This window comes from Cyprinus carpio, chromosome A5 (genome assembly GCF_018340385.1).
Source record: "Cyprinus carpio isolate SPL01 chromosome A5, ASM1834038v1, whole genome shotgun sequence".
Lineage (NCBI taxonomy): Eukaryota > Metazoa > Chordata > Actinopteri > Cypriniformes > Cyprinidae > Cyprinus > Cyprinus carpio.
In genome coordinates this window covers 28,290,122-28,312,423 of record NC_056576.1, presented here as the reverse complement: position 1 = coordinate 28,312,423, position 22,302 = coordinate 28,290,122, and the positions used below count along the sequence as shown (strand labels likewise).

The following is a 22,302-nucleotide window of genomic DNA, read 5'->3' as shown; positions in this document are numbered from 1 at the left end:
TTTTGCTGGCCTGATTATTTTTGCAGTATACATTACTTTTCCTAAGTCTGAATTTTTTATGTTTTTGAAATAAGCCTCTTATGCTTTCCAAGACTGCATTATTTGATCAAAATACAGTAAAAACTAATATTGTGAAATATTATTACAATTTAAAAGAACCTTTTCTATTTAAATATGTTTTAAATTTAAATTTGTTCTTTTGATGTCAGAGCTGATTTTTCATCTCTTCAGTGTGATCCTTCAGAAATCATTCTTATGCTGATTTGCTGCTCAGGAAAAAAATCTTATTATCAATCTGGAAAACAATTGTGCTACTTAATACTATTCTGAAAACTGTGATTCTTTTTTTTCAGTAATTTCTCTCAGGATTCTTGAGCAAATAGCAAGTTTAAAAGAACAGCATTTATTTGAAGTAGTTTTTTTGTCAAATAAAAATAAATAATGTCACTTTAATGTCACTTCCGATACATTTGTTCATTCCTTGCTTAATAAAAGTATTAATTTCTTTCATAAAAAGCAAACAAACTTTGAACAATATGTGAGAACAAAGAGTCTGCAAAGCGATAGAGAAGTCATCTAGCACAATTATCATCTAGTCAAAATAACTGACTACTAATTTCACCAGTCAGAATCTGATATTAGGGAGGACACATGTATAATAAACATATGTAATGGGACAAATCTGTGGACACTCTGTGATCCATAAGGGGAGACTTCATGACATTTGCGAGTGGAAACAAGGCCTGTAAATCTGTTGGCTTGTAGCGTCAGACAGTAGGAATGTCCTGTTTGTCTTGGTGTGTATTTGTTCACTGTACCTCATATTATGCTTGCAATGCTGGCATTCGTGCAGTTGTACGTGCAGTTGTATGTGTGTGTGTGTGTAAGTGAGTCTGTACTGGTCTGTGTGTTTGATGTGTACCTTTGTGTGGGAACCAAGCTGCTTCCTGCCCTTGAACCATAACAGCTGTAGGGCAGGAGCTCCACTTGCTCAACCTTAAGTTCAGACATGAGCGAGAGAGAGAGAGAGAAATGATGCCTAGTTGAGGGAATGATCATATATTTATGCAGTCTTTACATATATATTTTTGCTCAAAGTTATAACTAATTATTAAGGCCCATCAATAATTTAAAGAGCATGTTGTTTTACATGTTCCCACTCTTTTTATCGTATACAATTTTTGTCTATTATCCTTCAGAAAATAACCATTAATCCAGTAAAGTGAATTAAAGTCCAAAATATAAGTTGTGTCTGAAGGAATATTTGTCCTTGCTAAAATCTCACCTCTTCGCCACAGCCCACCCTCCTTTAAGTGAATGCTTTCCTGTTCCCGTCCCAGTCTCAGGCTCTGTGTTTGTGAAGGATATCCCCAGGAAAAGGCAACACTGATCATGATGTCAGACGCTGCACTGCAGTAACCCTGATGACTGGAATATAATGCCCAGTTATGTGTAGCACTGTATGGAAAAAGAAGATGAAATATTCTTATGAATGCCCATACCCATTTTAGTGATGAGTTTTAAGAGATGTCAAAGTTTTCTCCTTGTAAATCTGTTCATTCATAGAGTATGAAATATATACATTTCATGTAGATCACGCATATATGTAGATTTTGGTTTTAATAAAGTTATTTTGCAGCAGTAAGGTATTTTTAACAACCCCAATATCTCTTTCCAAAGCTCCAGAAGCTTTCTAGTTGTTAAGAGTAAACGGGCTCCCTCTAGTGACTGAATACTCAAAGATATATAGATACATATATATGTATATATATATTATATATATATATATATATATATATATATATATATATATATATATATATATATATATATATATATATATATATATATACATATATCAAACACACACACACACACACATATAAACTGCATATATATATATATATATATATATATATATATATATATATATATATATATATTCAAACACAATATATATATATATATATTTAAACTGCATATATGTAAACAGATCACAAATCCTGTAAACTATGTAAACTTGTAAACTGTTTGAATTTAATTGCCTTAGAAGAGAATCAAAACAGTGATATCTGCAAACAAATTATTCTTTTTTATATCTTTTTGTCTCCATGTTTTGATGACATCTTAAAATAATTGTCTGGTTGTAATTTGATACAATGACATTCCAAATGCAACTTAAGTATCCAAGTGTTTAAATATATAAACAATCATAATCAATTGTAAAATGTAAATGCTAACGTTTTGCCAGGGTTCTCTCAAAGTTATGAATGTTAATAGAATGCATGTTATTCAAAAAATTATGGTCTCTCACACAAAAGATATTTATGCATTGTGTGTGGAACTGGAACGTTTTATTTGGACAATTATGTTTTATGTTATACTAGTTTTAGAATGTTCAGAGAATATTCAAAGGTAACATTCCCATGGTGTTTACAAGTGTTTCTTTTTCTTTCTTTTTTGACAGAATCATTCAACATGGACAGATCCTCCACAGATTTTATACTTCACATAACCCAAAAATAAATAAATAAATAAAATGTAAAAAGTGTTAAAAATTAACGTTTTAACATTCCGATAACATTCAAAAATAATGTTTTCACAACTTTTTTGGAATGTTAGCAAACTCTTAGAACATAAGCTCTGAAATTTACTTATCGATCAAAGCAAACAACATGGTTAAAGAACCATTAACCATTATTATAGGCTAAATATTAGATTTTTCCTCAAATGAAAAATTTTTTATTTTTAGTTTTCATAATTTGTGCAAAGTTCCCATTATTTCTGAGCTCAAAAATCCAGGTCAGAATCTGCTGTTGATGTATTCATCACATTGTTTGGTGTTTGGGTAGATGGACTGACATTTTGATTAATTGAAATAGGAAAAAAAAAAAAGATTCACAAAACACTACAAGCACATTATTAGTTTGAATATGCAGTGGAGCGTGTGTATAGGAAACATACTTTGCTTTCACCTCAAACCAAACCGAGAGGTCAAACAGAGAGCATGGGTATCAAGGACAAGCTCACCATCCTTACTTTAATTTCCTTGTCACTCTGCCAAGTGCATGCATTTCAAAATGACCAAATGCACGATTAATCTAAAGGATCTGCGCTGGGAGGGTCTAGAGTTAATAATTGATTGCAGTCTGATGAAGGTGATACAGCAAAGGGTCAGTGAATCACTCTACCGTTACAAACGGGTTGTGTTTCAAAACCTTTAAGCGTTTCAGGGCGCCATAGGCTGATTCCGGGGAATTATACATTAGTCAGCTAAGCCTATGCCGTCCAAACATGCTGTCTAAGTAGGCAGCACACTAGGTATTGAGCCACATCCCGCTGAGACACCGAGTAGCGTGTCAACTGCAGTAACCACAGGGCTCCACCTGCATATGAGACACGAGAAACACACAGACTGCGTGCTGGAACTCAAAACTCGTGTTCATTGCACTCCTTTCGAAAGGACAGACAAAGCAGCGGTCCTTTAAAGACAGACACAGATGAGGTTTGGTAAAGCATGACCTGCTGGTAGTCTGAACTGTCAGGTCGGGTAAGTTAGCATGCTCGCTAGCTGTCACTCCACTGATGATCTTAAGACATGGCGCGTCCTTAACGTATCCATCATCACGTGGCTTTCTTTAAGAACATATACCGTCGTCTTTGTGGCCGTATTGGAGTTGAGACAGCATGCATATGTGCGAAACTCCTGTGGTCGTGTTTTGTAAAACAAGAAGAACAGCAGTAGCAGCACATGCTAACGCGCAGCTAGCCGTCTAAACTCGACCCAAAACATCTTAGCGAGCTGTGCTCAAACAAGTCAACTGTTAAGACACCTAACGGGATGGACACACGCTCGACCCTCGCCTAAGTGACACCGAGCGACGAAATATTTGGAGTAAAAACAGCAGCATGGATTAAATGACTCGGATATTTGTAGTTTCAAGTGCGTTGGTTATCACTCGAATTGACTAGCAGCGCTCGCTAGCTCAGCAAACACCAAACAAGCAAGTAAGTATTTCTCTTTACACTACGTTAGTTGTTTTTGTTACTGTGCAGATGTGCTTCTCGCTTTAAAACACTCGGCCTTGTGTATTGCAGCCTGTAAAGCCGTATGTCGAGGCTGTAGATTAGATTCAATGCATGCTGTCGTGTATGATTCAGGTTTTATGTAACTGTACAGCCAGTTTGGCACAGTGGCAATGTCTGCTCTGATTGTTTATAAATTAACCGAGTAACGTTACATGTAACTTGAAGGAAATGTCAGCTGCGCTCATTTCACCTCTATGCATGCACAAATCAAACAGGCCTATGGGTGTTTGCTCGGCTATGGGCAATTCTGAAAAATAAATAAATAACCCTATCCCCTACTCTGGAATATAACCCTAACCCAGGGTTCCTCAGATCTTGCACTGGAGGGCCAATGCGCTGCAGAGTTTAGCTCCAACCCTGATCAAAATCACCTGCCTGTGATTTTTCTAATGATCCCAAAGACATTGATTAGCATGCTCAGGTGTGTTTGATTAGGCTTAGAGCTAAACTCTGCAGGAAAGTGGATCTGGTCCAGATTTGAGGATCCCTGCCCTAACCTAACTATTTAATATGTAAAACCTTGGCGAAATAAGCTTCACAGAAGAACTGTCATTTTTGTTTTATTTCTGAAAGTCATTAACAGTGTGTTTTTTGTTACATGGATTGAGTTTAATGGCATTCTTTGTTGGGAATAGCATTTTAAACATTGTGTTTTGTAATAAAATTGCATACAATACATTGCGATATATACAATTATTATTTTTGAGTAGTTTCGTAGCTAGCATTTTATTTATCTGAAGGTTTTCTCACATTTGCATAATCTTAGCTTGGCTGAAAGTAAAAAATAAGGGTGCTCCGAACGAGAAGTTTGGAGCCGATCACCGATATGATCACAGATACCAATCTTTTTGAAGCCTTCTTTTTATCATGTAGAATTACTTTGATGCAATATACTTGTAGTGGGTGTTTAATTTGAGGGGTGGAGGGGCATGTTTTATGCATTTTTCAAAAATATAAAATTATCTCACCTTATGTTTGATCATGCAGTACATTTTTGTTTTTACAAGGGGGCAATTGCTGCACAATAGCTTACACACAGTGCAATCCTGATTTCGTGAGCTGTATGTGAGGCAGCCTTATGTGTGAGAGATTTAAGTGTGCATGAGCGCGAGAGTGACTTAAAAAGCAAATTATGAACTTTGGTGACGATTGTGCAAGTGGCAATTCCTGTGTCGACTGTGCAGCATGCAGCTCGCTTACAGTGCAGACACGATGTGGTGATTTGAAGCCTTGATGTGTATTTTGAGAGGGAAAGAGAGAGAGAGCGTGGAGAGCGGGGCACAATCTAACAAGTTTTGACTTTGTCAGTTTGTGTAATGAGTGTAATTCAGAATACAGCTGCTTTTTTATCCGCATTAATTTCACACTTGTCTAGTACAAATATGTTGTTTGTTTCATAAGTACAGTGTATACGCTTAACGTTATCTACCCCAAAAGAAAGGAAGTGAAATGTGACAACATGCCCCGTAGGAGGGGTACATTGTAACATCTGAGGTGCATATGTAACATGATCATATGACAGCTTAAAATGTTATCTGATCTAATGAAAAAAATATTGTTATAAATTACATCATTGTAAATTACATTGTTAATGTCATAGCATAGGCTAGTTTTATAATAGTTTAACACTTTTTTTCTATATAGGCTAGTGTTGATATGGCAACTAGTAAATACTGTAAATTTTGTTATGCTAGCATGTGTGGAAATATTTAAACCGTGTGTTAGAACTAACCCTGCGTTGATGCTGCTCTATTGGCAGGTGCGTCATCATCTTGAGATTGTTTTATGAGATCAGCCTTTATAGAGACCGCAGAGACTTCCCAAAGCGATAATCGGACGATAGCGGTCGGTAGCTGATCAATTGGAGCACCCCTAGTAAAAAAAATATTGTGTTCATAAGAAATTTACAGTAATGTTCCATTTGTTAACATTCGGTAAGATGCACTAACAATGAAAAGTACTTCTAAAGGATTTATTAATCTTGGTTACTGTTAATTTTTTAATCTTGGACCTTACTGTAAAATGTTACTGTGGTATGTATCTTGATTTTTCTGAATTTACATCACGTCTAATATTTCATCTCCTTTAGAAACAAAGCTGTCTCTTTGATAAGTACACTATGTCTCATGAAACACAGCCGTAATTTTTGAAAACCTGATTATTTTTATACAGTTATATTTCATTTATTGTCTAAGATCACTTGTTGTTTCAAGCATATTATATACAAATAATCAATAAATGTAACTTATCAAAATCACCATAATTCCTAAGTTGATTAATCACAGAACTTCAACTCTCTTCATTGCGAGTAAAACACTCGCATATGCGACTAAATCTTCACTCTGGGTGACTAAATGATAGGGCTGAACAATTTTGGAAAATAATCTAATTGAGATTTTTATTTTTGACCAATATTGCGATTGTGATTTTAATATGCAATTATTTTTTAAAGCTCTTTATGTTCTGTATTGTTCAACAAAGACAAGTTAAAAATCATTGTATAGTATAATCAACACAATATTAGATAGATTAAACAGAAATGTTCTTTTCTGTAGGCCAGGCCTATGTTACGATGAAATTAGGTAATGCATGAATTGATATGAATGACATTTTTACTACGGTCACAGTAGTATATTGACTGATTTGTTGAATCCAACCTTGTAAGCATGTAATAATTATGACAACATATTTTGACAAAAAAAGCCTGGTGTAAACATTAATATGAAAGTCAGTAACAAATCACACAAAATAAAGTAGATTGCAGAAATATAAAAACAAATCTGTTGCTTTACCACACTACTTTAGGTAATTCAAAGTCACTGTTGTAAACATGTGCACTGCACTTTTTAAACACTATCTGTTAACTTTAGACCAGTGGTTCTCAAACTTTTTTGGTCTCGCCAAATAATTTCACTAAACATTATGAAAAATTACTGGTTTTTTAATTTTAAAAAACCTACGGGGAAAAAAACACCTGCATCATTTGAAACACTGAAAAATAGCATAGAGAGAATAACTGTTGTTATTATTATTATTCTCTCTGTTATATATTTATTGTGGGTTTCATGGTGTCCGCTAAGGCATAGGACACACACAGGTTTCCCTCCTCACCAGCGACATTGTGTCTACACTGGACGTGAGCGGCAAAATACAGTAGAACCCAGTGTTGCAGTCTACACTGGATGCAGCGCGATGCAACATAACCCAACATTAAACTGATGCCTTGTTCTTTTAATGACATACTGACCCAAAGTTAAAATGATTTGCAACGGTCGATCGTCAAGTCCAATCGAACACACCTCTTTACTCTCGCGTGTCATGTAATAGTGTTATCACAGCCATTGCAATTAAAAAATCATGTTTTTTCACATCGCGATATTATCGCAAATGCAATTAATCGTATAGCCCTACTAAATGATGCCTAATATTAGCCAATGGCTTATAAATACTTAGATTTTACTCACCGGTATGTGAGTTGGAGGCTGAGTATATTAGCACAAATATATTTTCATACGCCAAACACTCGGACTGAGCGCTTCAGAGTTTCACTCTCTGTCAAGCGATCTGTGATATTTTTCTTTTCATGTCTATGGATGCGCAGCACACCTGTGTTTGTGTATTTGGTGTACTGTAAACTCTAGTCTGAAGGTGCATAACTCACTGTTGCTTTCTCTCACTCGCGCAAAGTGAGAGAGAGAGAGCGAGCGAGAGAGTCTTACATAACATTCAGAATTGATGCGCTACATGTAAACGATATTCTTTGTTGTATTTTGCTGTCAGAATAACAGAGTTCCTTTGGAATATTCAGCTTTTAAGAACTGCCGGTTTCTCTGGTAGTGGGTGGAACTAGGCATGGGCCTGCAGGGCTCTAGAGTGCGACCAATTCTCAATGGTGCGACTAAATAAAATCAGAGGTCGCATCGGTACGACCAGCCGTTCGAGGAAAAAAAAAGTCTCCGCGACTCTGAAAGTCTCCCTGTGGTTCAACAACAGACACTAGTGCCCTGCATTTTAGCCCGAGACCAACGGACCCAACTTTTTTACGCCCCTCGAGCTGGCCTTCGGATAATTTTCACGTCATAGTTCAGACGCGGGCCGGGCCTCCCGCCTGTTTTAGACTTCTCCTTACTTTTATATTATAGACATCCATCAATTGGTGATAAAAAAAAAAAATTGCCACGCTGGTTGAAACAACACGAGACCGTGCTACCGCGACTGTCAAGAGTGTTTCGACGGTGTTTATTGTCCTGCAGCAGCAGCGCAGCTGAACAGTTTTGCGTTCAAATATATGCAATAGGCTCAAGCTTGCCGCAAAGCACCGGCAAAAGTAATTACCATAAATGTGACAGGGGGAAATAGTAAGGAGATACTTGAATTATTTACTAATAGACTAGTGTTTTCTGAGTCTGTGTCGCAAGGATGGAGTTGCTGATCCTGACTCGCCATCTCATTAGACGCGCCTTTAGAGAGAAGTGCATCTTTACGGATTATGATTATAATGAAAGAGTTTTTGTTTTTTATTTGTTTTATTTCGTTAAGCAATCATTTAAAGCTTTCTATAGATATATTTATCATGTCTGTGAGGTATGTTTTCACTTAGTTTCGGTTTATTTTTGTACTCCTGTTAAAGACAAGACACAGAAGCGAATTTTGTTTTCTTTATTTCAACATTTTGTTGATATTGTGAGTGCACACAAATAAAAGACCCTTTGCAGTAACAAATGATGTATTACTCTTACCTTTATGTGCAAAAATGACGACGTATCTACTGAAAAAATGCAAGTGATCACGCTGGCGTCCCCATGTCCTGAAGCATCTCCGCACAAACTATTGGATATAGCGCACATTTATCTACATTTATGTGGGTCTAACGTTTAAACATTGTTATATGCTTGAACTGTTTTATATCTATAGATTTTATTTTAGGCGAGTCGTGATGATCTGAGAAGGCTAAATTGATCAAACACAGGCTCACTGCCTAACCCTGGCTGCTTGGTCGTTACTTAAAAAAAAAAACTAGAACTTTTATTTAACAAACAAAAATTGCTCCAAACGTTTTTCTAAATTAACTTACAAAAAAAAACGAAACAAAATATAATCACTTTGCTATTACATACAAAACTGAACTATTTTAATAGCTGAAACAGTAGTATAAGCTGTTTAGGGACTGTTTAGCTGTTCAAATCAGACACTAGCGCATCCCTTCATTCAGACACAGCGGAAGATATGATAAGAATCCATGTAGAGTGGCCAAGTCTGGAAGATTTTGATGCTAGAGAGAGTGTGGACAGCTGGTTTAGCCAAGGCCAAAGATCAAGAAAGCCAGACTACAGGAGTTGGCCATCCGAGGGGCATGTGACTGCAATGGAGGATAGTCCATAAGACACTGAGCCATGAGATTTTCAGTTTGAAGCCCTGAAAACACTTAATTTAGATTTTCTTTTTATTTCATTTATCTTGAGATGTTCTAAGTTTACATTTCAGCTCAGTGAAAAGAGGTTTTCGGTAAAAGACAGTATAAATACTGTTCAGTTTCTTGCACAGACCGATCGTTATGTGTCTTTACACATCAGTGTATTGTCAAGAGCCGCAGGGTTTAATTTGGTTTTGTCTGTGTATGTTTTATGACTCTCAAAGCCATGATTCCCATCCACTTAAATAATAGGATTGACAGACTGCAATGGTTTGTGTTAAAAGTCTTCGTTTGTGTTCTACTGAAGTAACAAAGTCACCTACATCTTGGATGCCCTGGGGGTAAGCAGATAAACTTAAAATTTTCATTTTTGGGTGAAATATCCCTTTAAGGTTCAAAAACACATTATTTTTGCTGCTCTTTGCCCCACTTTTCTGAAATGCGTCGATTTTTACAAGGCTCATCGTTCTGAAAACCGAGGTGTGCTCTGATTGGCCAGCTATCCGGTGGGTTGTGATTGGCCAAATAACTCAAGCGTGTGACGGAAATGTTATACCCCTTACCATACTCCTCTTTCATACTTTCATACTCATGTCCTCTTTTGGAAGGTCAAACAAAGTAGTTTCGCTTTCACAGCGTCTCCTAGGCATCGGCCGATTACTGGTTTCAAAGTATACAACGATTTGAAAATTTCATGGTTTCAAAACCACTAATGTTTCCCATTATACCGTTCCTGCGGTATGCGCTGTTTTCCATGTCTCCTCAAAGACTGAAAGAGTAGGAATCCCTCAGGCTGAGTGCAGTGTAGAGAGTAACACTGACCCCCCCCTCCCCCTGTTGGTCAGTCACGTGTGTGTAGGATGGCCCGGGTACACTTCACATTCAGCGTTCCTTTCCATCTCTCGCACAGCTGCATCCGCACAGCTTTCAAAAGTATACTTAACCGCAGATGAGCGCGGATGGATGAGCTCGACATATGCACAGTATCACGGGGTGCGCGGCTGTCCACAAGCCCTCTTGATGATGAAAATAACGTAAAGCGGATGGTGCGTGGATGGCCCAAAATGTACTTTGGCCTTTACGCGATCGGCAACCAGCCTTTTTAGCCTTATTGCAACTCTCTGTTCTGGACTTGCTCAAACTGCGTTGCAATGCAGTCATTTTCCTTATTTTTTTTTATGTATTTATATGATGCCGTTAACACAGGCCAGAGACACTGAAGACGGACGCACAGAGAACAATATTGTAGCAGGCAGATCATTAAATGTTTATTTTGTGTAAAATTTTGGTGGAAAATCCTCAGTATTGATTTGGAGGTTTATATGAATGTGTTTCTGAGGGGAGCTGACTGTCTTCTGAAAAGTTTAAAGGTATAATTTCACAAAGCTTGTCAGAACATTCTGTTTTGCTTCAAATTGAGTTATTATTAAATATAGATGTGTATGATTATTATTATATAACTAAATGATATGAAATGATATAAATGATATGTATATGAATTATATAACTAAAATTAAATAACTGTGATTACAGATTTAGGTTAAATAAAGATGTCAGTCTTTTTAGTTTTTCTTTTTAGGAAACAAATCAAAGAACAAAATAAACTAATTCTACTGTTTCTAATATTCTGTATGTTGCTCAAAAACAAAATATATTGTGTCTTGTGGGAAATGTTTTTTTTTTTTACCCAGTTATTTAAAAAGAACAAATTTCAGAGGTGTAACAACAATACCGTGAAACCGTGATATTTTTGCTTAAGGTTATCATACCGTCAAAATCACATACTGGCCAATGCCTAGCGTCTCCACAACATGGCAGCGGCAGCAGCAACAATACTACAGCAAGAATCAAAGTTACTCCGTTCTTTGCGTGAACATTTGGGTGGTGTTATGTAGATCTTCCCACACAGTGACGTAGACGTGGGGACGTGTTTAAACAAGGCATTTTAGGAGAGCATGGATGAGTTTTAACTTTTATAAAGAATATCTCTTTGGGTTTAAGACTTTAGTCTTTGCAACTTTAGGGATCTTATCCATGCACGAACAGCTTGTAACACTCCAAAGAGAGAGGAATACTAGAAATCACATCATGATCATGTTTTTTATATAGTTTCAGATTCAAAGTCTAAAATAATGCGCACTTCATTCTTCAAAATGACTAAAATTTAAGTCTGTTTTAAAAACATTTTAATAAAAATCAACCCCTGTGACACAAAAGTGCCTGTAGTTAAAGAAACGCCCATATACTGGTTTCTTTAAAAGGAACTCTTATATAACTGTGTCAGCACAAATCTGCCTTTGCATCTTGACCACGTAATAGATTTCACATTGCAAAATGGTCATGTTAGGAATAAAGCATGTGTTGTGGTTAGGCACCAGTGCTTGAAGGTGATGTTTCGTAAAAAAAAAAATCTCCCCCACAGGAAGTTGAGCGCACTAACTTTTGTCTTTTTCTGCAGATCATCACTTTGTTAAAGGTCTTTTCTCTTTTCTGTTCTCTAGATCTTCTGTTCAGTATTATAGAGTATAGATTAGAAGTGTAGCTTGTTTCATCATATGTTTTGTGAAAGTGCAGTCTGACAGACTTGTTTTGAGGTTCTAAGGTTGTCGAGTTTGCAGTTCGTACCTGATATGTCTCTTTATTGATTCAATTCAAAAGCCTGATAAGATACAAGAGAAAACATACTATAACTCTTGGAGCCCTACACTTAAAAATCCACAAAGAGCATTATTTGAAGCCAAGATGACTTGTTCTGAACTTTTGCAACATTCACATCCATCAATGACAGGTATTGGGTGATCAGACACCTGGCCTAGATTTCATTCTGACATTTTTCCTGGTGTTTTATGAATGTTTATGAATACTATGGTTGGGGTTTGTACGATATAGATATAGATATTTTCTTTATAAACAATTCGATAAACGACAGTACCATTTATATCAATACACAGTAGTTTGTTACGAGCGCATCTAAAAAATATTGCGGAGGACACAGACTGAGCTGTTGCCGAGAAAGTGCATAATCCAATTTGTTCTAAACATGTGACAAGCTTCATATTAAGGCTTTTTAAAACTGGTTTATAGTTTTGTTTCGCATATTTAAGAGGCTCAGCCCATCATATGCTCTGACAGAAAGGCTGCATGTGCCGCTGACAGAGACACTAGGCTACTCGCGCTGTTTAATGTGTTTGAGATGTGCTGTCTTCCTGAATGCATAACTTACATTTCACAGGTATATTCTCCATCTGTAAATGTTAGAAAGCCATGGAAATATTTCCATTTTTCTGCCTTCTGCTTTGGGATTCTCCGCTAAACTTCATGAGCCCCGCCATGCGCATGCGCCCCAAACAGACAGAGCTCAATTAAATAGGAGCGCAATAATTCTTACTAAAATATATATTTTGCTGAAATATTTGTAGTTGGACAATAAATGTGACATGTGTAATTTTAAACCTACAAGTAAGTCTATTTTTATGATAGCACTGACTGCAAAGGGACTGTAATGGTGTAATCAAAATAGCCTAACAACTCTCTGCTTTTTTTCTCATTTATTTTCATTTTTAGTTTAGTGAATTTAACTTCCGCATTAAAAGCCTTATTTTTGTTTTTAGATTGCAATGTTACAATGCTAGAATGAAATGTGATTTTAACCCTTTTCTGCACATAAAGAAAGGTTACATTCACTTTATTTGTTTTCATAGCCTTTAATAGCCCATGTATTGTTGGGTATTGGGCAGTAAGTGAAATCTATATATAAAATGTTGCTTAAATTATTAATAGCTTCAGACAACTAGTTAAGACTAACCACCATTGCCTAAAAGAGTTAGTGAGACAGTGCCAAATTAAACGGAAGTGTGGGCACAGCTTCCGTTCCAAGTAAATTTAGCTCGTGTTTGTAAGAGGTTTTTTAGTTATGCATAAGAATGAATTTCACTAAGTTTGATCAATGTTTTCACTAGTGTATGTAAGAGGTTTTTCAGTTATGCATATGAATTAATTTCACTATCAGTGTTTTCACTAGTTTATGAAAGGGTTTTTTCAGTAATGTGTATGAATGAATTTCATTAAGGTTGATCAATGTTTTTTGTTTCACTAGGGTTTGTAAGAGGCTTTTCAATAATTATGGCCTTTACCGCCCCCATATTGTTCCGCCTGAGTTTGCTGCCATCAAGCCCTCTTATTTTTCTTTAGGCGTGTTCCAATCAGGATTTTTGAGGCCGATCGTCGATCACAGAAAGCAGTATCTGCCGATTCCGATCACCGATACCGATCTTTTTAAAGCCTTCTTTTGGATACTCCAATCAGGATTTTTAGACATTTATTCAGGGCCTGAATTTCATTTTTGAAAATGGGGGAATTCCCCTCTTAGGTGAGTCTTGTGAGAGGGGAAGTATGGGATTATTATCCTGCCATGATTCAAAACTGAAAATAAAGTTCTGAAAGGTTGAAACTAAGTGTTCGAAAACTCAAAATCTTACAAAAAAAAGTTTTGCAAGATCGAAAAATAAGATTTGCAAGCTTGCAAAACGTAAAAAAAATAAAAATATCTCTGCAAACATTATGTTGTTTTTGAGATTTCCTTCTTCAGAACTGCAACATTTTTTTTACGATGTTGCGCAAAGAATTTTTCAGAGTTTAAAATTTGTCAGTGTTCTCCCATTGTATTAGTTTGTTTTCCAGGTTTGAAACGTTTTGTAAATGGTGATCTGAAAACTGTGCGAATGTGTGAAAAAAAGTTTTTAAACTCTGAAAACAGAGTTTTGCAGGCTTGCAAAGTGGTAAAAAAATAAAATCTCTGCAAACATAATTTTGTTTTTGAGTTTTTCTTCTTCAGAAGTGCAGCACTCTCCTTTTTTTACGGTGTTGTGCAATCATTTTTTTTCAGAGAGTTTCGAATTTGTCACTGTTCTCCCAGTGTATAGTTTGTTTTCCAGATTTGAAACCTTGTAAATAGTGATCTGAAAACTGGTGTGCAAAAAGGGGAAAAAAAGTTTTGAAACTCTGAAAACTGAGGTTCGAAAGGTCGAAACCTATTACATTACATTACATTTGCACTCCTATTGCAGACTATTTTTTCAGAGCCGAGTTTACAACCCCGACTTTGCGGAGATACGCCCACACAGTTGCGAGCTTGCGACTCACGTGATTAGTGGCAGCGTTGTCACGCAGCTCCGCTCTGAAACTCTGAAACTCAGACTGAGCGAAAATGAAGCTTCGCAACCTCACAACTAAAAAAAAAAGCCTGGAGGGAGGGCCTTCTGCTCTTGGCCAATGCTTTGCTGTCTGCTGACGTACAGTCCAATCACAAGTCGTATTTACTGGAAAGGTGTGATCGACCGACTGCTCCGCCAATGACGAAAGCGCATAGGATACGCAAACAGAGGATGCACGGATCTCTAGCCACAAGGCCCGTCTAGAGCTGCAAGAACCGCGTCCATGGCTGGTATAGCGTCCGGTCCGGTCCAAAAATAAGGCTACCGACTTGTCGCGGGAATTCACTATACAATTGCCAGTAGCCACTGAGTTTACCACTGATAGGCCGGCGGTGCATCAATATACACACTCACCTCACGCAGCGAACGACTCACTTTCTGTTTGACTCATGGCCTGGAGATGTACAGTGTTGCCAACTTAGCACCTTTGCAGACCCCTTTAGCAAGTTTTTTCTTCTTCAAAAAAGCACCTAGCGACAAATCTTTAGGCCAGGTTTGTACGTCAGCAGACAGCAAAGCATTGGCCAAGAGCAGAAGGCCCTCCCTCCAGGCTTTTTTTTTAGTTGCGAGGTTGCGAAGCTTCATTTTCTCTCAGTCTGAGTTTCAGAGCGGAGCTGCTTGACAACGCTGCCACAAATCACGTGAGTCGCAAGCTCGCAACTGTGTGGGCGTATCTCCGCAAAGTGGGTGTTGTAAACTCGGCTCTGAAAAAAAAGTCTGCAATAGGAGTGCAAATGTAATGTAATGTAATAAGTTTCGCCCTTTCGAACCTCAGTTTTCAGAGTTTCAAAACTTTTTTTTCACACATTCGCACACCAGTTTTCAGATCACCATTTACAACGTTTCAAACCTGGAAAACAAACTAATACAATGGGAGAACACTGACAAATTTTAAACTCTGAAAAATTCTTTGCGCAACATCGTAAAAAAAAAATGTTGCAGTTCTGAAGAAGGAAATCTCAAAAACAACATAATGTTTGCAGAGATATTTTTATTTTTTACATTTTGCAAGCTTGCAAATCTTATTTTTCGATCTTGCAAAACTTTTTTTTGTAAGATTTTGAGTTTTCGAACACTTAGTTTCAACCTTTCAGAACTTTATTTTCAGTTTTGAATCATGGCAGGATAATAATCCCATAGGGAAGCAGCACTGACTGTGCTTTCACACAAGAGTCCGCTACTGATCCGTGGCTGTTAACCACACAACTTTTATTCATTATTTTGATTTCAAATCCAAACATTCTCATTGAAAATGCTTTTTCAGCATTACAATTATTTTTTTACACAGTACAGTAATACAGTCTTTTAACAGTCATGTTTAAACAATAAATATAAGCAAAACACTATTCAACATTTTTTACTTTTGCATGTACTTCTAGGTTTATATATTACGTTGCTCAAGCAAGTGGCAAAGCATTTAAACTACTTTTCTTACATCATCACAAACTTTATCAAACGTTATCAAAAACAGTCAGCTCTACTGCCTTTCCTTTTTTATTTAAATCTTTATTACAAGCAATCCTGCTTTTCATGAAGAACTTTGTTTTTTTTTACCTCCACGAGTGCCATCTTATTACCTTGTTAATCTAAAAGTGCTCTTTCCCTTTAAACCTAGCCAAAAACCATACGTGTTGACTGTGAAACAAAGTAGACTTTAATAATATGCATTTATGGTGTAATTACTACATTTTCGTGTCAATCCATGTTCATATTTACTGAAAACAACACGCGGTTACTTTATTTCAACGCTTGCAGAGCAGCAATAGACTCGGTGTGGAAACGATCTCTGCACTGCTTTAATCCGTTAACATGAGCGTGGAAAAAATATGCACCGCATATGCACTGCAAGCGGAGTGTGAATGCCATGTGAACCTGGCGTGTGAGCTGCGAGTGTGCATGAGTGCACAGTGTCCAGGAGAGCGTGCGAATTAAGAATTAAAAAGTAATGCAATTTATAAACTTAAGTGATGATATGACACTGCCTCGATTGTGCAAGTGACAATTCCTGTGTCAACTGTGCAGCTCGCTTATAGACAGACGCGATGTGTGGTGATTTGAAGCCATTTGCGTATTTTGAGAGAGAAAGAGAGAGAGCGCGCGGTGATTCACTCACGCTGTTTGTGAAGTTACGTCTCACACAAGGTTTTCAAATTACTTTAGAAGTTATTTAATCCGGAAATATAGCATTATAATTATTTCACCCACGTGCTGCTGCATGTCATGCCAAACCTCTCACGGCATCACAGCGTCATCAGCTTGAGATCGGTTTTTTGAGACCGCCGATCAATCATCCCAACATGATTATCGGCTGATCGTGATCGGTGGCCGATCAATTGGAGCACCCCTATTTTTCTTCAACCATCCATGTGTGAATTGAGTTGTTGCAGTACCTGCATCCCATAGAGAATTCTGAAATAAAGAAGGGGCACAAGGGGAATCTGAATGCTTGCAACAGTGCAAACAATAGTCAGTTATTAATAAATAAACACAATCAAGGATTCATGTGTAGTGCAATAGCACAATCGAAAATTCACACTGAGCACAGTGCAGGTTAAAGTCGATGTCTGTCTGTGATGTTGGCCAAAGCTTGAGAAAAGAATGAGAATCTAGAATGATATTAAAATATCTTGAATATGTTTAGAGTTACAAGCATGACAACTTTAGAAAAATAATATTTATGGCACTCAGATGTGTTCTATGCAATTGAGCTGAAAGAAAAAAATTAGACATTTCTAGTTTCAACATTATTTGTTCTTTAGATATTCCTCTTTAAAAGAAAAAAGTATCAGCTGTATGCAAAGTGACCCACATTTGGTTTGTGACCACTGAAAATGTGAACAATTTACCATTTTACTCATGAAGCTGCATTAAGATCTCCATATCTCTGAATCATTGAGGGCCGTTAAATGAAGATCCCAAAAGGAAAGATTGATATGAACCAGAATCTAAAAGCATATTAAGATATCTTTAATACTTCTTGAGTTACAGACAAGAAGTGTTTTTTGGCATTTATTAACTGTCACCATTGGTATATAATGCAACAAATATTGACAAAAAAGTCAACAGATTTTAGGGTATTTTCACATATAGTTTGTTTTAAAGGAACCAAACCCAGTTCACTTAAAGTGAACCAGTCAAAAGTGACATCATGTCATTTTGGTGTTCACAATATAGTGGACTCAAAAGAGAACCTGGTTCTTTTCTTGGTCCTCTTCAGCACTTAAGTGATCTCAGACCCTTTCTTGTTCACACTACAACTTCATAAGAATGCAGACTCCAGCTTTCCATGCAGCAGTGAAATGCTGGAGTCTACTGGACCTACTGGAAGATTTGGAAGATGAAGTAGACAGGGAAGGGGGTGAGGAAGAGCTGGCAATCCCTGATCATGTCACCACCAGTCAAGACCTTTGCAGAGCTTTAACAACAAATTTCAGTCAAAGTTCAAATTAAAAGGGAATGTTATGTATAAAGTTAATTCAGCTTGGACACTTGTTGTCAATGCTTCCGCGCAAGTTTTATTAATATAGTAGCTTCGGTACTGAATCACTACTAGTGTTGTCACAGTACCAAAATTTCAGTATTCGGTACCAATACCAGTGAAAATCCACGGTTCTCTGTACCAATTTCGGTACCAAAGCAAAACACGAAAACATGCTAATTAAAAAAATTGACTATACTTTCATTTAATCCAAACTGTGTACATATTTAATTTTAAAACCAAGAATAACAACTAACTTAGCTAAAAAAAAAAAAAAAAAAAAAAAGCCCAGAACTGCTTCTCTGAATGATATGACACAAACAATGTTAATTTGTACATTCTCTAACACGTATATTTTAGATTCAAAATTCATTAAAAAGCCTCTGGTGTGTAAAAATAGTAAATATCATCATGACATCCAGTTTTTTTACCCTAATAAAAGTTATAGGAGCATTAAATAGTTAATAAAGGAACTTAATTCTAATGTTCATTATATTAGCGTTAGCCGTGCTTATGCTAACGATTAACTACTCTAATAATAGCATTCATTTCAATCCGATATTCAAATTAAAATATTTCATATTATCCATAACAGAAGTGGTGTTTCCCACAGTGGCATATGCAAATTCATTCTCTGACAGCAGGAGGTGCTTGTAGAGCAAGGTTTCCCTGGTAACGGCTGTAATCAAATAAGCGCTGAACCTGCGCTCACAAACACTGCTCAGGCATTATAGGCAAGATTAAATGAAAATGACATCCATAATTTTCTGAAAACAGTCGGTTTTCTTCAGAAATACAGTGATATAAAAACACCTGCACCGGGTTTAGACTTTGACAACTACAGTGCTCATGTCAAGAATGCTTAGCGATGCATGCATTAAATAATTTAATGCACAGTTAGCCGTAGATTACATAAATGACAACAGAATTATTTTGTATTGTTCTAGTTAACAGTTGATTAATTTATTTACGTATTTATTTATTTTTGAAAAATTTAACAATTGAATGTCTGAAATGACATCAATATAATAATAATAATAATAATAATAATAATAATAATAATATTAATATTAAATATTGCCTATATAAAAATATACAAGTACTAAACTGCTTATTCAACCTCAAGCATCACTGTTATGTTGGTCCATACAAAGTGTACCAGGACCTCATTGCTTTCACAAATCAAGAGAAAATCGAACCACAAACGAACCCACAAAACGAACCGAACTCAGACCACCTCCGGAGGTGGTCAGAGTATGGGTCGCTTTTGGGTCTTTTTAGGGGGGTCTGAGATCACTTGTTTGTTCACATATATGAGCTGAACCGCGCAGAGAGCGTTTGCAGGGCTCAAACAAACTAGGTGTAAAAACACCCTAACTAATAGAATCTTTCTAAAGTCATTTTTACACCCCTGTAAATTGGCTGTAAATCTCAAGTGAAATTGTCATTTTAACTCCCTTCTACAAAATAGTGGATTACTCAGTAAATATACATCTGTGACATGTAATATTTTAATTTTCATCAATATTTATGTTTGTCTTTCTGCAGAAAAAATAGACAAAATCAAAAATTTGAGCTGGGGAAGTTTCTCAAATTTGGTTGGTTTTACACGGAATGACACTATAGGCTTTAACTGTAAAAGCACAGCTGTCAGTTTAGTTGAAGTCACAACATTTCATTTCTTGGAGGAAATTTCATAATGTTCTGATTGTCTTTGTCCATTTTTTTTTTTTTGTTGTCATAGCAAACAGCAGCAATGATGACAGTCCCAGTACTGATATGATTGCACTTCCTCAAGAGTCAGTTCCTCTTATGCTGTGCTTCATGTGGTATTTGGTAATGGCACTAGTCAAGCTATCTGAAATCATCAGCCCGAGTTAGTGAACACTTTTCAAAAGCTGATGGTTTTGATTCTCAAGAAGGTCAACTGTAAGAACATCTGTAGCTAAACTTGGGCTTTATACCTGTTTTGACATTTACTTTGGCTTCATGGAGGTGGCTGTTTTGTTGCAGTATTTATGCATAAAATAGAGGTAACAGACCCTAGTTTGTTGATCAGACAGCATACATTGAAAGAAAGAGTACAGCTTAATAACTGAAATGTATCATGTCTAATGTAATCGCTCGGTTAGTGTTTCAACTGTGGAAAGACCTCAGTAAAACACCTTTACTGTGACAGTGTCACATAAGGTTACTTACCTTATTACCTTATAAAGTTATTTACCTCAGGACAGACATTCAGTGTCCATAAGCTTGTTAGTTAGCTAAAAAGAATAAAAACTCTACAATGGAGCATTTTGCTAAATATATCCACTATATTACATATTCATAATATTTTTACTTAATTGTCTTAATTGTAGAATCAGTGGAGATTCAAGTAGGGCGGGGCGATATATCGCATGCGATTGTCACTTGGATTTTGTCAGTAAAGCCGGTTCCCTGATTACCGCTAAATTGACATCACCTGCCGGAGAAGTGCAGTACCCTATTTGTTGTGCTTTACAAGATATAGCTTCAGTTGCTGTTCTTTGTAATAACAAATGACAACATGTTACCTGTGAGGTTTTTCTTAAATAGGCATAGAATAAAATGAGTAGGCTATCATATTCCATGTCGTCGTAAATCACATACAGTAAAATTCAAATGCCATTGAATAAAGTAATTTCTGTTTTGTAAATAACATGCAGCAGCCGTGAAAATATATATATATATTTTTTTTTTATCTTGTAAGCACTGCTAGCAAAGAATCTGCAGAATTAAGAAACTCGGCCCACCTGCCGCTCGTGGTTTCCGCATATCGTGCAGCACAGAAGGGATGAAAAGGGCGTTTTTAAGTGCTGCCCACACATTCAAAACAAATATTAAAGCATAATCTAATTTTTTACCCATGAACAAAAATAAGAAAAATCCAGCTCAATTTTCGTTTTCCGTTTCTGAAACAAAATGAAAAAAATAAAATCAAAGCATTTCTCATTTCTCTTATGGTATTTTAATGCTTTAGTAGAGTCAAAAACTTACATAGTGCACCTTTAAACATGAAGAGGACTTATCCGTCTGGCTTAAACATGAAGAGGAAAAGAGGAAACATGACAGTGGTAAATGATAGAGATAACATTGACTTAAGGATAATTATATGAGAAACAAATGTTTTTGTTGTTAATTCCAGTTTATTTTCGTTTAATTACTTGCAAGATGAATTACTGGAAATAGTCCAATTACTAATAGGGCTGAGCTCCCTGGTATCAATATTCTCCTTTTCATCTTTTTATTTCTTGCATTTTTAGTTGTATTATATGCTGTATTGGTTGAGGATTGTTCTCAAAATCCTCAGAGGGGTCAGTTTTTCTTTTCTTTTTTTCAGTATGTTTCTCGTAATGGCAAAGAGCATGTAATATCAGACAGTGGCAGAGGTTTATGAGCAAACTACAGAGGTGCATGACTTGACCAACATCAAATGAGCCCTGAAGTGAAAATAAAAAGAAATATAAAGGATGACGCAGGGCATTGCAGTAGGCTGTATATCAAGTAAACAGTGTAAGCTTGTAAATATGTACTGTTCACACACTGTTGGAAACCCAGTATTTTACTCTTCATACACAGACAGGTAAAATTCTTCTGCTCTTCAGATTCTTCTGCGGCTGTGTTCACACAAATTTACTATGTGTATGACTCTCAGATGGTTTGGTACGTACAGCAGACAGAAGTGGAACAGATCTCTAATCCGTAAGATGTGAGTAAATACCAAGTGACAGAGATTTGTTAGAGATGATCTTACATGGAATTTCAGGAGTGATATTGATATCTGACAATCTATATATTGTCGTGGCTGATACTGGTAACCAGTCTTTGTGTGTGTGTGTGTGTTTTATATCTTTTAACTTGAGCAGCTAGCTAGATTAAAAAATGTTTAGGCTACTTGATATAGAAACAGTTGTCAAGACTCTGAATTGTGCTTGCATGTATTAAGTATAACTCTTAACTTCGCTTTTGAAATTGCTGACAAGTTAAAAAAGGTTCTGTTTCATGATTTATAAAATAATTTATGAAAAAAAAAAAACTATGAAGGTATGTGAAAAAACGCAAATAGATGTATGCGAGTGTACACACAG

At 36.4% G+C, this 22,302-nt stretch overlaps 1 protein-coding gene across 1 annotated transcript in view; it reads left to right on the top strand.

The window, feature by feature from the left end:
• The first annotated feature begins 3,193 nt into the window (after nucleotides 1-3,193).
• The window catches only part of jak2b (Janus kinase 2b), a 46,699-nt gene continuing 27,590 nt past the window's right edge, over nucleotides 3,194-22,302 (top strand). Inside the window, 1 exon segment of the mRNA XM_042756733.1 lies at nucleotides 3,194-3,550. The gene's annotated coding sequence lies outside the window, so the exon portion shown is untranslated.